Source organism: Equus quagga, chromosome 6, assembly GCF_021613505.1.
Source record: "Equus quagga isolate Etosha38 chromosome 6, UCLA_HA_Equagga_1.0, whole genome shotgun sequence".
In the NCBI taxonomy this organism is placed as follows: domain Eukaryota; kingdom Metazoa; phylum Chordata; class Mammalia; order Perissodactyla; family Equidae; genus Equus; species Equus quagga.
The window spans coordinates 81,153,279-81,165,436 of record NC_060272.1 but is presented as its reverse complement, the minus strand read 5'-3'; positions in this window follow the sequence as shown (position 1 = coordinate 81,165,436).

Genomic DNA, 12,158 nt, shown 5'->3' with positions numbered 1-12,158 from the left:
GTTAGGATCCTGGGTGCAGACATGGCACTGCTCATCAAGCCATGCTGAGGTGGCATCCCACATGCCACAACTAGAAGGATCCACAACTAAAAATACAGAACTATTTACCGGGAGGCTTTGGGAAGAAAAAGGAAAAATAAAATCTTAAAAATAACAAAAGCATCCCAGAGAGTAAAAGCCCAGAACCAGATAGCTTCCCTGGGGAATTCTACCAAACTTTCAGAGAGGATTTAATACTTGTCCTTCTCAAGCTATTCCAAAAAATTAGGGAAGATGGAACACTTCCTAACACATTCTACGAGGCCAACATCACTTTGATACCAAAGCCTGACAAGGACAACACAAAAAGGGAAAACTACATTTCAATATCGCTGATGAATATAGATGCAGAAATCCTCAACAAAATATTGGCAACCCAAATACAGCAATACCTTAAAAAGATCATACATCATGATCAAGTGGCATTTATTCCAGGGACACAGGGATGGTTCAACATCCACAGATCAATCAATGTGATACACCACACTAACAAAATGAGGAATAAAAACCACATGATCATCTAGATATGTGGTGACAGTCAAGAAATAACGTACAACTGAAATTTCACAATGATGTAAACTATAATGAAGTCAAAACATTTTTTTCAATCTTGAATCACTTTTTCTAATGTATTCAACGGCATCTGAATGCTATATTGTTTTGGCACTTACCATCATTCTTTTCAAAAGTACATGAGTAAGAAATTCTCTGTAGTAGGAAATTTTATATGATTCCTTTTTCTTATTTAAACTTCATTTCCACTGTCACTGAATCAAAGTCGGTCTGCTTCTTGGTTAGTTGAAATCAGAGCCTTCACCAGACGTAGTTGTCACACAAATCAAAATATATCTGCCACAAATAAGGAGGCCTTGGGAAATTATTTCCCAAAGTCATGGCTCCGCAAGCACAGGAAAGCACTGGTGTTTTATTTGGGATGGGGAAGGAATATTCAAAAGGGAGAGGTGGGTATTTGCTTGTGCAGGATCGGTCAGAAAACGTGCTTCCACACACATGGCAGGCTACAGTAATAAGGCTTAGGCTACTCCTGGGGCAGAGATTTTAGTATTAAAATGAAAGAAAGGGTGACTTTAGGTAATCTCTTGGCTCATGTGGTCAGGCGCTGCTCTTGTTGTGGGACTCAGTCTGGTTCAGGGTGATTGGTGATTGCATCTCTCAACATAACAGAAACAAAAAACATTTTGGAGAAACAGTTAAATGCTGGCAACACCTCCCTTGAGTTCCTCAGGGCAATTAGTCCATGACAATGCCACTTTCCCCATAGAATTTTATCCTATTGTAATATATATTTATTCTTAAAAGTCTTTTAGCAATCCTCCTATTATATTGCTCTGCAACAAAAATATGTAAATAAATGAAAATTTCTAGGCCCATACAGCTAAGTATTAAACATTTCTCATCAATGCAATATGAATTAATTATTAACTGTTTCATTAAGCCAACACAATGTATTACACATTTTAATTAATAATTTATGAAAGTAGAATTTTATAGAAGCATCTCACTTAATGGTATAAAAAGTAATTTCTTTTTAAAAGATTGGCACCTGAGCTAACATCTGTTGCCAATCTTCTTTTTTTTTTCTTTTTCTTCCCACAGCTTCCTCAGTACACAGTTGTAGGTTCCAGTTGTGAGTGCCTCTGGCTGTGCTATGTGGGATGGCGCCTCAGTGTGGCCTGATGAGCGGTGCCGTGTCCGCACCCAGGATCCGAACCAGCGAAACCCTGGGCCCCCGAAGCGGAGCGCACAAACTTAACCACTTGGCCAGGGGGCCGGCCCCTAAAAAGTAATTTTAAAAATAGCTCATGAATCTTTGGATGAATATTATTTTTTCCTAGAAGGGGCCAGATTTTATTTCCCCTTTTTCAGTCTTATAGGTATAAATGATGAAAAAATTGGTTCGCATAAATACGTAGATCAAAGTACAAGTTTAGTTTAATGCTGTCTCTCCATTATTTTGAACTCTCTAGGAATTACATTCTAAAACTCATGTAGAAATCTGGGTTGGTTTCCTAGGGCTGCTGTAGGAGAGTACTGCAAACTGGGCTGCTTCAAACAGCACACATTTTTTGTCTCGTGGTTTTGGAGCCTCTGAATCTGAAATCAGGTTGCTGGCTCTCTGAGGGCTCCAGAGAAGAAGCCTTCCTCACCTCTTCTAGCTCTTGTTACTTGCTGGAAATCCTTGCTCTTCCTTGCCTTGGAGATGCATCTTTCCAGTCACGTGGCAGTCTTCTTCTTGTGTATCTTCTTCATGTTGTCTTTTTCCTCTGTGTGTGTGTGTGTGTGTGTCTCTGTGTCCAAATTTCCCCTTTTGATAAGGAGACCAGTCTTATTGGATTTGGACTCACCCTAAGACCTCTTTTTAACTTGATTACTTCTATAAAGACCTTATTTCCAAATAATGTGACATTTAAGGTACTGGGGATTAGGATTTCAACATATATTTTTGGGGGGACACAACTCAACTCATAACACTATCCGTTATCAAAAATTATTTTAAGGACCTATCATCTGACATTCTAATTGGGTGTTCCTTCAGTTTTGTTGAAAATAAGGAATTGAAAAAATTTTTACCCAGTTATGAGTCATTCCTTTACATTAAAACTTATGCCAGTATTTCAGATTGTCCTTTTGATAGGCACCGTGCCTGTCTTCTGTTTTAAAGTGGGAGAAGGGTGGACGTGAAAAGGGAAACTTTCCCCTAATGAGTTCTCAGGCAGGTCTGATGCAGGCTTGGCGAGCTGAGGAGTCTAAAGAAAGATTTCTTTGACTCTCAAGGTCTGGTAGGAGTGCTCCTTTGTTGAAAAAATAGCACGGGGACAGGACCCAGGGGCAGTGAAGAGATGCAATGGGTTGAGGGTAGGGCTAAATTTATAAGGCATAGGTATGCAAATTATTTCTTTACAAGACAAAGGAAAGATCAAATAAAAAAGTCGTTAAAATGGTATCAGTGCAGGTGGGGTCTCGTTATTGGGTGGTCCTATAACTTTGGATACAAATCAGGTGGGATCACGTCAGGACGTCCTAGGCATCCCGGAGGATGATACAGATCAGTATGCAGGGCAGGATGCCTTGGGCTTCTCTCCCTGGGGCAGCCTGGATCTCATCAGGTCAACTTTGGGAAAGAGTATGACTGAATTTGAGGATCTGGAAATGGATTACTCTGCAACTGTTCCTGGCCCTGTGCCCCTTGGACAGTATTTGTGAGCCCAGGAATATGTGTACCCAAGTGTGAAGGCTTCTGCCTTAAAGATGAAATCGTTCAGCAGACTGAGTGGAAAGCACGTTGTTCACTAGTTTGAGGAAATAGCACAAGGGTAGGAACTATTGAAAATGTTCGGAATGGTTGGGGAAGAGTAAGTCATCCAGGGTGCCAAGAGTGCTGGCTGCTTGCGGGGAACCAGAGGGGAGAGGAGGCTGGATTAGTGGACAGGATTGTGAAGTACTTGGGGCTGTGAAAAGAATTTTGGATTTTAGTATATCTTTTAGGCAAATAGGGGCCATCAGAAGCCTTGGAAGGCTTGGATCTTTCTTTGCTACTTCTCTTTTGTTATGCCTATATGGGAGGACCTTTAAATATTTAAAACTATAGTACAAAAGAAACAAGAACAATGGCCACAGAGCCGGTAATTTAGTAATCAAAACATTACCGCTGTTTTGAGACAAAATATTTTTTAAAAGGTGTTTTGAGTATTTTGATTAAAAAAGTAATACAATATGTGGGCCAGCCCGATCGCACAGCAGTTAAGTTCGCACATTCAGCTTCTTGGCGGCCTGGGGTTCACCCGTTCGGATCTTGGGTGCGGACATGGCACTGCTTGGCACATCATGCTGTGGTAGGCATCCCACATATAAAGTAGAGGAAGATGGGCACGGATGTTAGCTCAGGGCCAGCCTTCCTCAGCAAAAATAGGAGGATTGGCAGCAGTTAGCTCAGGGCTAATCTTCCTAAGAAAAAAAAAAAGCAATACAATTTGCAAGTGACATCCTATTATTAGAATTAGACATTAAGGACAAAAGAAGGAAATGACTTTAATGGTAACGTGATGCTGTCAATGATTGACATAGTTTAAATAAATTACAGTACAATTGATGTTATGTAGTCTTGAAAAAAATGGGGTATATCTACGCTTGTTGATGTGGACTCAGCTTTAAGATATAATCTTGAATGAAAAAAATCAAGTTGCAGAAGAAGAATATATGCTTTTACAGAAGAGAATGTTTCTGGAAAGAGTTACAAGGAACTGGTAACAATGGTTGGCTCTGGGGAGGCGGACTGGAAGGCTGGAGGGTAGTGGTGGGGAAGACAATTTTTACTGTGAATTTTCTTTCTCTTCTCCTTCAAGGAAATCACCTCTCCTTCCATGTATGTATCTCAAAATTTGAAAAAACATTAACTGAGAAACACATAAAACGAGGAAAATAATTCTCCAAGGTTATTCACTAATAAAATAAGAACTACTATGGTATTATATGAAAATAATTAAATTGGAAAAACAGAATCGAACAGCTTTGAAATTAGTTACAAATAATCAACAGTTATTTAGTTTAGTATTCAGTATATAGTTTAGTATTTCGTTTAGTATTCAAAAGCATTAACGTTGTCCTAGCAGCTGTTTTTCCAAGTTCGTAGAAAAAGAAACTAAAAAGCATTCATAGGGGCCACCCCGTGGCCAAGTGGTTAAGTTCACTGGCTTCGCTGCCGTGGCCCAGGGTTTTGCCGGTTGGGATCCTGGGCGTGGACATGGCACTGCTCATTAAGCCATGCTGAGGCGGCATCTCACATGCCACAACTAGAAGGACCCACAACTAAAAAAACATATGCAACTATGTACCAGGGGGCTTTGGGGAGAAAAAGGAAAAATAAAATCTTTAAAAAAAAAAAAGCATTTGTAAGTAAAACACTCAGTAATGTTTTACTTATAAATTTTTAGACTATATTTCTTTCAAAAACCTGGTCAATTCAAATTAGGATTAATTTATTGTCCTTTTTGGATGCTTCCTGTCAGCTGCACTTCTCAATAGATAGTCTCTATTTTTTGTGAATCTTCTCATCTTTTCGTGAATGAAATTGATCAGATTTGATAACCATTTAATATCAGAAAGTTTTTTGTTTGTAATTTTAAACTAGCTTCTAAATCTTAGAAATGACTTTCGGTGTGCATTTTGTACCCTACATCCTTCCATCATTAAATTGAATCTATTTACTTCTCCCATCTCTATCACTGAGGGTTCCAACATCAATTCTTGACCAGAATGCTTACAGCTTCCCAAATTCTACTCTTGGTACCCTCCAGCCATTCTGCACAAAGTGCCCAGAGTTATCTGCATATTGTATCACTTTTTCACTTAAGAACCCTACTTATGACTTCTCCATGCACTTGGTATCTCCTACAAGGCCCTGCTTGAACCTACTCTGGCCTAGTTCTTCACCGCATCTGTGCCACTCTTTCCCTTGATCTAGCACTCTTACTGACCTTCCAGTTCCTAGGGAGAGTTTAGTTTTTGCTCTTCCTGCTGTCTAAGACAATGTGCTCTGGTTATTCTAATGGCTGTCCCTTTGGTAGGGCTCAGTATAAAGGTTGCTTCCTTTGAAAGGTCTTCCATGATCAGTAACATAGGTCTCCACTGTTATTCTCTATAAAGAAGCTCTGTTTAGTTCCTTCGTAGCACTCAATTATAATTATTTTATTCATTTTGTTGATTCCCTGTTTGTTGGCTCTTTTTTTATTTTATTATATTTGTTTAAAGACTGGCACCTGAGCTAACAGCTGTTGCCAATCCTCTTTTTTTTTTCCCTGCTTTTTCTCCCCAAATCACCCCAGTACATAGTTGTGTATTTTTAGTTGTGGGTGCTTCTAGTTGTGGCTTGTGGGATGCCACCACAGCGTGGCCTGAGGAGCAGTGCCATGTCTGCGCCCAGGATCTGAACCAGTGAAACGGAGCATGCGAACTTAACCACTGGGCTGTGGGGCTGCCCTGGCTCTTTCTAGTCTAGTCTACGCACTCCATGAGGATAGGGATTACATCCATCTCATTCACTGTTATATCTCTAGCACTTACCATAGTATCTGGCATCACATAGACACTCAATTAACATTTATGGAATGAATGAACAACAAAGATCTTAATAAAAGTTCCACACTCTGATAATAACAGTGACTAATTTTTGTCACCACCTCTAAGCATTAGTTGGTAAAACTTGTCTGTCTTATCAAGCTTAATAACTTTAACTTTTATTACAATTGTTTTTTCTTTATTACATTGAAAAAATAACAATTAGATGCAAGATTAGTTCCTTTCCACCCTAAATATGGTATCTCAAAAGCATTTTCCACAAACCGTTTTATATCACATCGCATAATAAATATGTGTAGCGTTTTCATCTCCCTATGTGTTATGAGTCTGCAGCCTATCCTGAGAGCGCCACTTTTCCATGAGTGGGTCCTTGGACTTGACTTCTTACCCGTTTTAGGGGTAGAAAGAAGCCTAAGTGCGATTCTTTTTGTAGCTACATGTTAGTCTCCACTGCATGGATCTCTTCTTAAAATCTTTTTACCTATCTGACAACAGCAAATGAAGATTATCCTATTCTCAGTGACAATTTTATTTTTCTAAATATCACCAGTTCTTTACAGAATCTCTTCTTCATTTCTATGCCATATAATAAAAGTATTAGCAAGACATAGTTTTTGTGGGAGATATAAATGTTTTAAAAACATTCTGTGGAAAAATTAAGTGCAAAAATATTGAAACATCAAAATGTTAACAATGTAAAACAACAATGAGATACTGCTATACGCCTATAAGAATGGTGAATATCCAAAACACGGACAGCAAATGCTAGTGAGGACGTGGAACAACAGGAAATCTCATGCATTACTAGTGGATGTGAAAAGTTCCACTTTGGAAGACAGTTTGACCATTTCTTACAAAACTAATCATACTCTTACCATAAGATCTAGCAATTGTACTCCTTGGTATTTATTCAAATGAACTGAAAACTTCCGTGCACACAAAAACCTGAACAGAGACGTTCAGAGCAGCTTTATTCATAATTGCCGGAGCTTGGAAGACACAGAGATGCGTTTCAGTAGGTGATGCATGAACTGTGTTGCATCCAGACAATGGAATATTATTCAGCACTAAAAAGAAATGAGTTACCAAGCCAGAAAAGACATTGAGGGAAGTTAAATGCTTATTGCTAAATGAAAGAAGCCAATCTGATGGGGTTATATAATGTATTATTCCAACTACACAACATTCTGGAAAATACAAAATTATGGACACAGTAAAAAGGTCAGTGGTTACGATGAGTTAGGGCCAAGGAGGGATAAACAGGTGGAGCACAGTAGAATTTTTAGGGCAACGAAACGATTCTATATGACACTATAATGGTGAATACATGTCATTATACATTTGTCAAAACTCATAGAACAATCAAAACCAAAAGTGAACCCTAATGTAACCTATGGACTTTGAGTATGATGTGTTGATGTAGGTTTGTCATAGGTTCGTCCGCTGTAACAAATATGCCACTCTGCCGCGGAACGTCGCCAGTGGGGAAGCCTGTGCATGTGTGGGGGCAGGGAGTATGTGGGAACTCTTTGTACTTTCTGCTCAGTTTTGCTGTGAAAGTAAAACTGCTCTAAAAAATAAGGTCTGTTGAAAAAAATGTTAACAATAGTCATCCTTGGATGCAAGGACTATTGGCAATGTTTTTCTTTGCACTTTGCAGGTTTTCCAAAGTTTTTGTTTGTTTATTTTTTGCTTTTGTCATTGAGTGTGTGTTTATTACCTATGGAAGTAGGAAAAAATATTTAAAAATATAAGTATGGTAAATTCAAAACTGTTAGGCCTGCTTAATTTTAGGTTTTAATCTCTTGAGTTTCCAGTACAGAAACTCAAATAAATAATAGTTAATAATATAAGGAGCCCTTAAATGGGCAAATATTAAGCCTTAAATAACTATTTTCTGTTTATGATTTTATAAGATCGTAGAATCTAACTGCTGGAAGGACATCCATAATCATCGAATATAATTTTCTCTTTTAAAATTTGCTTCTGTTTTCCAGTGAGTACCTCTAAATCTTAGAAGTCACTTGGGTAGGCAATGCTGCCAGGAGATAAAATGAGGAGCATCATGGGTCTCCACGCTCCAGGCAGCCAGGGAAAGGGGACTGAAGAGCAATCTTTATGAAGAGCATAGTGGTAAACATATTTGATTGTTTAATAAAAAAGCCACAGGAACTGAGAGGACAGGAGTGTTCATAATAAGCTGGAAAAGTGAGAAAGGGTTTGCGGAGGCATTGAGATCCAAGGGAAGAGAAGACTATAAGGAGCGAGAAGGGGATTTCCCTTCAGGAGCGTAGTATGCACAATTCCCTCATTTTACTGAAGAAACTGAGGCTCAAAAAGGTCTAGGGTCACAAAGCTAACAAATGGTGACATCAGCATCAACTTCAATGGCATCTGCTTCCAAATCATCGCATTGCTTTTCCAGAGACATTGTTAATTAGCTGCATTACAGTTTCATAAAGTGTAAAGTATGTCGGTCAGAAGGAATAAGTATTTCATATATTTAGGAAGAATGGCAACTTAAATCTCTATTTTTTAAAATGAGTTTTCAACATATAGTTCATTCTGGATTACTTTCAGTTTCTGATATCATCTTGTTTTTACTTCTGTTTTAGAACTTGAATTTATCCATGACTTGCTTTCTTTAGAATAGTGTTTTTCAAACCATAGTTTGTAAGCGATGAAATCAATTTGGTGGGCTGGAACCACTGTTTTTTTTTTTTTTTTAAAAAAAGAAAACAGTGCAGATTAGAATAGAAAATATTGAAATCCATCTGTGGGAGTAAAGGAAATAATTCTTCTATAAAACTTTTGCGTCAGTTATGTAGTTATATATATATATATATAGGTGGGTTTGTACTGGGTCTCCATGTATGATATATAGCCTAGTGGTTGTCGTGGTAAAAAAAAGTTTATAAGCCACTGCTCTAGAATATATTATTTTGTGCTGTATTTTAAATGATCTAAGATGATACGCTTAAGAGTTAAATTTTAAGAATTAGGAGAAGACGGGCCAGCCCCGTGGCCGAGTGGTTGGGTTCATGCACTCTGCTTCAGTGGCCCAGGGTTTCACTTGTTCGGATGCTGGGTGTGGACCTACGCACCGCTCATCAAGCCATGCTGAGATGATGGCCCACACATCACAACTGGAAGGACCTACAACTAGAATATACAACTATGTACTGGGGGATTTTGAGGAGAAGAAGAAGACAAAAAAAAGATTGGCAACAAATGTTAGCTCAGGCGCCAATCTTAAAAAACAAAACAAAAAAGAATTAGGAGAAGACTATTCTGGAGAGGCAGCACAATGAGATAGTTGACAGTGTGGACTTTAGAATCAAGAATCAGGGCCAGTCTGGTGGCGTAGTGGTTAAGTTTGCATGCTCTGCTTCAGCAGCCAGGTGTTAGCAGGTTTGGATCCTGGGTGCGGACATGGCACCACTCGTCAAGCCACACTGTGGCAGCATCTCACATAAAAAAAATAGAAGAAGATCGGCAACAGATGTTAGCTTAGGGCCAATCTTCCTCACACACACACACAAAAAGAATCCTAGGGCCATGAGTCCTTCTCTGCCACTTGCTAGCTATGTGACTTTGGATAAGTTCCTTAACCTTTCCTTGTCTCAGTTTCCTCATCTGTAGAAGTGGGACAGTAATATTAACTACTTCATAGAGTTGTTAAGAGGATAATGAGTTATTATTCCCAATGAACACAGAACAATTTCTGACACTATAAGTAATATACAAGCAGTTTATTAAGTGAAATTGCACAGTTATTAAAACTTATGATTGCTATAATAGAATATCAAACATCATTCAGTACAAGCGAATTAATAAAAGTCAAACATGCTAAGATTAACAATTTTTATTTAAAATTATTTTTATTTCTATTAGAAGCACTCAGGGATACTATTTTCATGTAGCAATCAACCATGTTGAGCTTGCTTCAGCTTTTGTTCCTTCTCCCACAGAAAATTTTCCTAAGGCCTTCAGTGGTTAAATATTGATTTTTCTTTTCTTTTCACTATTAAAAGTTAGAATGCTAGTCTACATTAGCTCTCCAATCCCCAGCCCCAAACAATTTTTTTATCTGAACTTCTAGTCTCATAGTATCCATACTGGGAAGATGAGGCAGGTTATACCAAGCTCCTTTTCAAGGAAAAAATAGACTTTGATTTGATGTACGTCTTCCAAGATTTGACCCATTTATTGCGAGGATGATGATGATGTTTCTTGGATTATGCACTAGCACAGTATTGATGGTAGAGATATCAATGTTTCTGTTCATCAAAAATATTATAAAGAATTTTTCTAATATTCCACTGAGTCAATTATTTTTTCAGTTATTAATAATAAAATCAGCCAACATTTTTTCAGGTCTTACCCATTATGGAGTTTTTAAATGTGTATGCTTATTGAATCCCCCCTAAAAACTCTCTGAGAGTGCAATTATTATCTACATTTTACACATGTTAAAACCAAGGCTTAGAAAGTTAACACATGCCTAAAATCACCCAGCTAGTTGTGGGTAAAGGCAGAATTATTCAGACTTGTGCAGTCTGGCTCCTAAGCTGTGCTCAGAATAACTGTTATATTGTATCTCAATTACTAGTGAGCTTTTGGTTTCCAAAAATACAATTATACCTAACATTTTTTTTATTGAGATACAATTGACATATCACATTATATTAGTTTCAGGTGTACAACATAATGTTCAATATATGTATAGATTGCAAAATGACCACCACAATAAATCTAGTTATCTATGACCACACAGTTACACGTTTTTCTTGTGTTAAGAACTTTTTTTTTGAAGAAGAAGACTAGCCCTGAGCTAACATCTGCTGCCAATCTTCCTCTTTTTGCTGAGGAAGACTGGCCCTGAGCTAACATCCATGCCCATCTTCCTCTACTTTATATGTGGGACGCCTACCACAGCATGGCGTGCCAAGCGGTGCCATGTCCGTACCTTGGATCCAAACCGGGGAACCCAGGCCGCTGAAGCGGAACATGCGCACTTAACCACTGCGCCACTGGGCTGGCCCTGATAAGAACTTTTAAGATCTACTCTCTCAGCAACTTCCAGCATTGTATATCACTTTCACCAAAGTTGTTTTGTCCTTACAATGATGCTGTATTACTTTATTTTATAAATGACAAAACTGAGGCTTAGAGAGAAGGTAACTTGCGCAAGGTTTTGAGTGGCCAAACGACTATTTGCAATGCAAGTCTTCTGCTCAAGTCTTCATGTTGCCTTCCTGCAATGCTTAGTATGCTTTGTGATTAGTACAGAATAACTCCATACACACACACACACACACACACGCATTTTTAGTAACAGCATTATTGAGTTATAATTCCATACCACACAATTCACCCGCTTGAAGTGAACAATTCGATGTTTTTTAAAGTATATTCAGAGTTGTCTAAACATCACTACAATCAATTTTAGAACACTTTCATTGCTCCAAAAAGAAACCCCATACACTTTAGCTATCACTCCTCGTCTCCCCAGGCCAGACAACCACTAATCTACTTTCTATTTCTATTGGTTTGCCTAGTCTGGACAATTCACATAAACGGAATCATACAGTATGTGGTCTTTGTGTCTTATTTCACTCAGCATATTATCTTCAAGGTTCACCCATGCTGTAGCATGTATCAGAACTTCATTCCTTGTTATGGCTGAATCATATTCCACTGTCTGGATAGAGTACATTTGTTTATGCATTCATCAGTTACGGGGCATTTGGGTTGCTTCTATCTTTTGGACATTGCGAATAATGCTGTTATGAACATTCAAGTATTTGTTCTTAAAAGTACTAGGATATAAAATTAATTATAATTTTTAAATTATGACACAAGAACTTTTTTTTCCACCTCTAAATGCTCAATTAGAATTCTCCTTGATACTTTGCAGGCAACCCAGTGAACAGTCTCACGGGCAAATAGATTTGAACGAAGAAATACAAAATGTGAATAATATATACTACTGGAATCACTATTCTTGTTGTTAATTATAA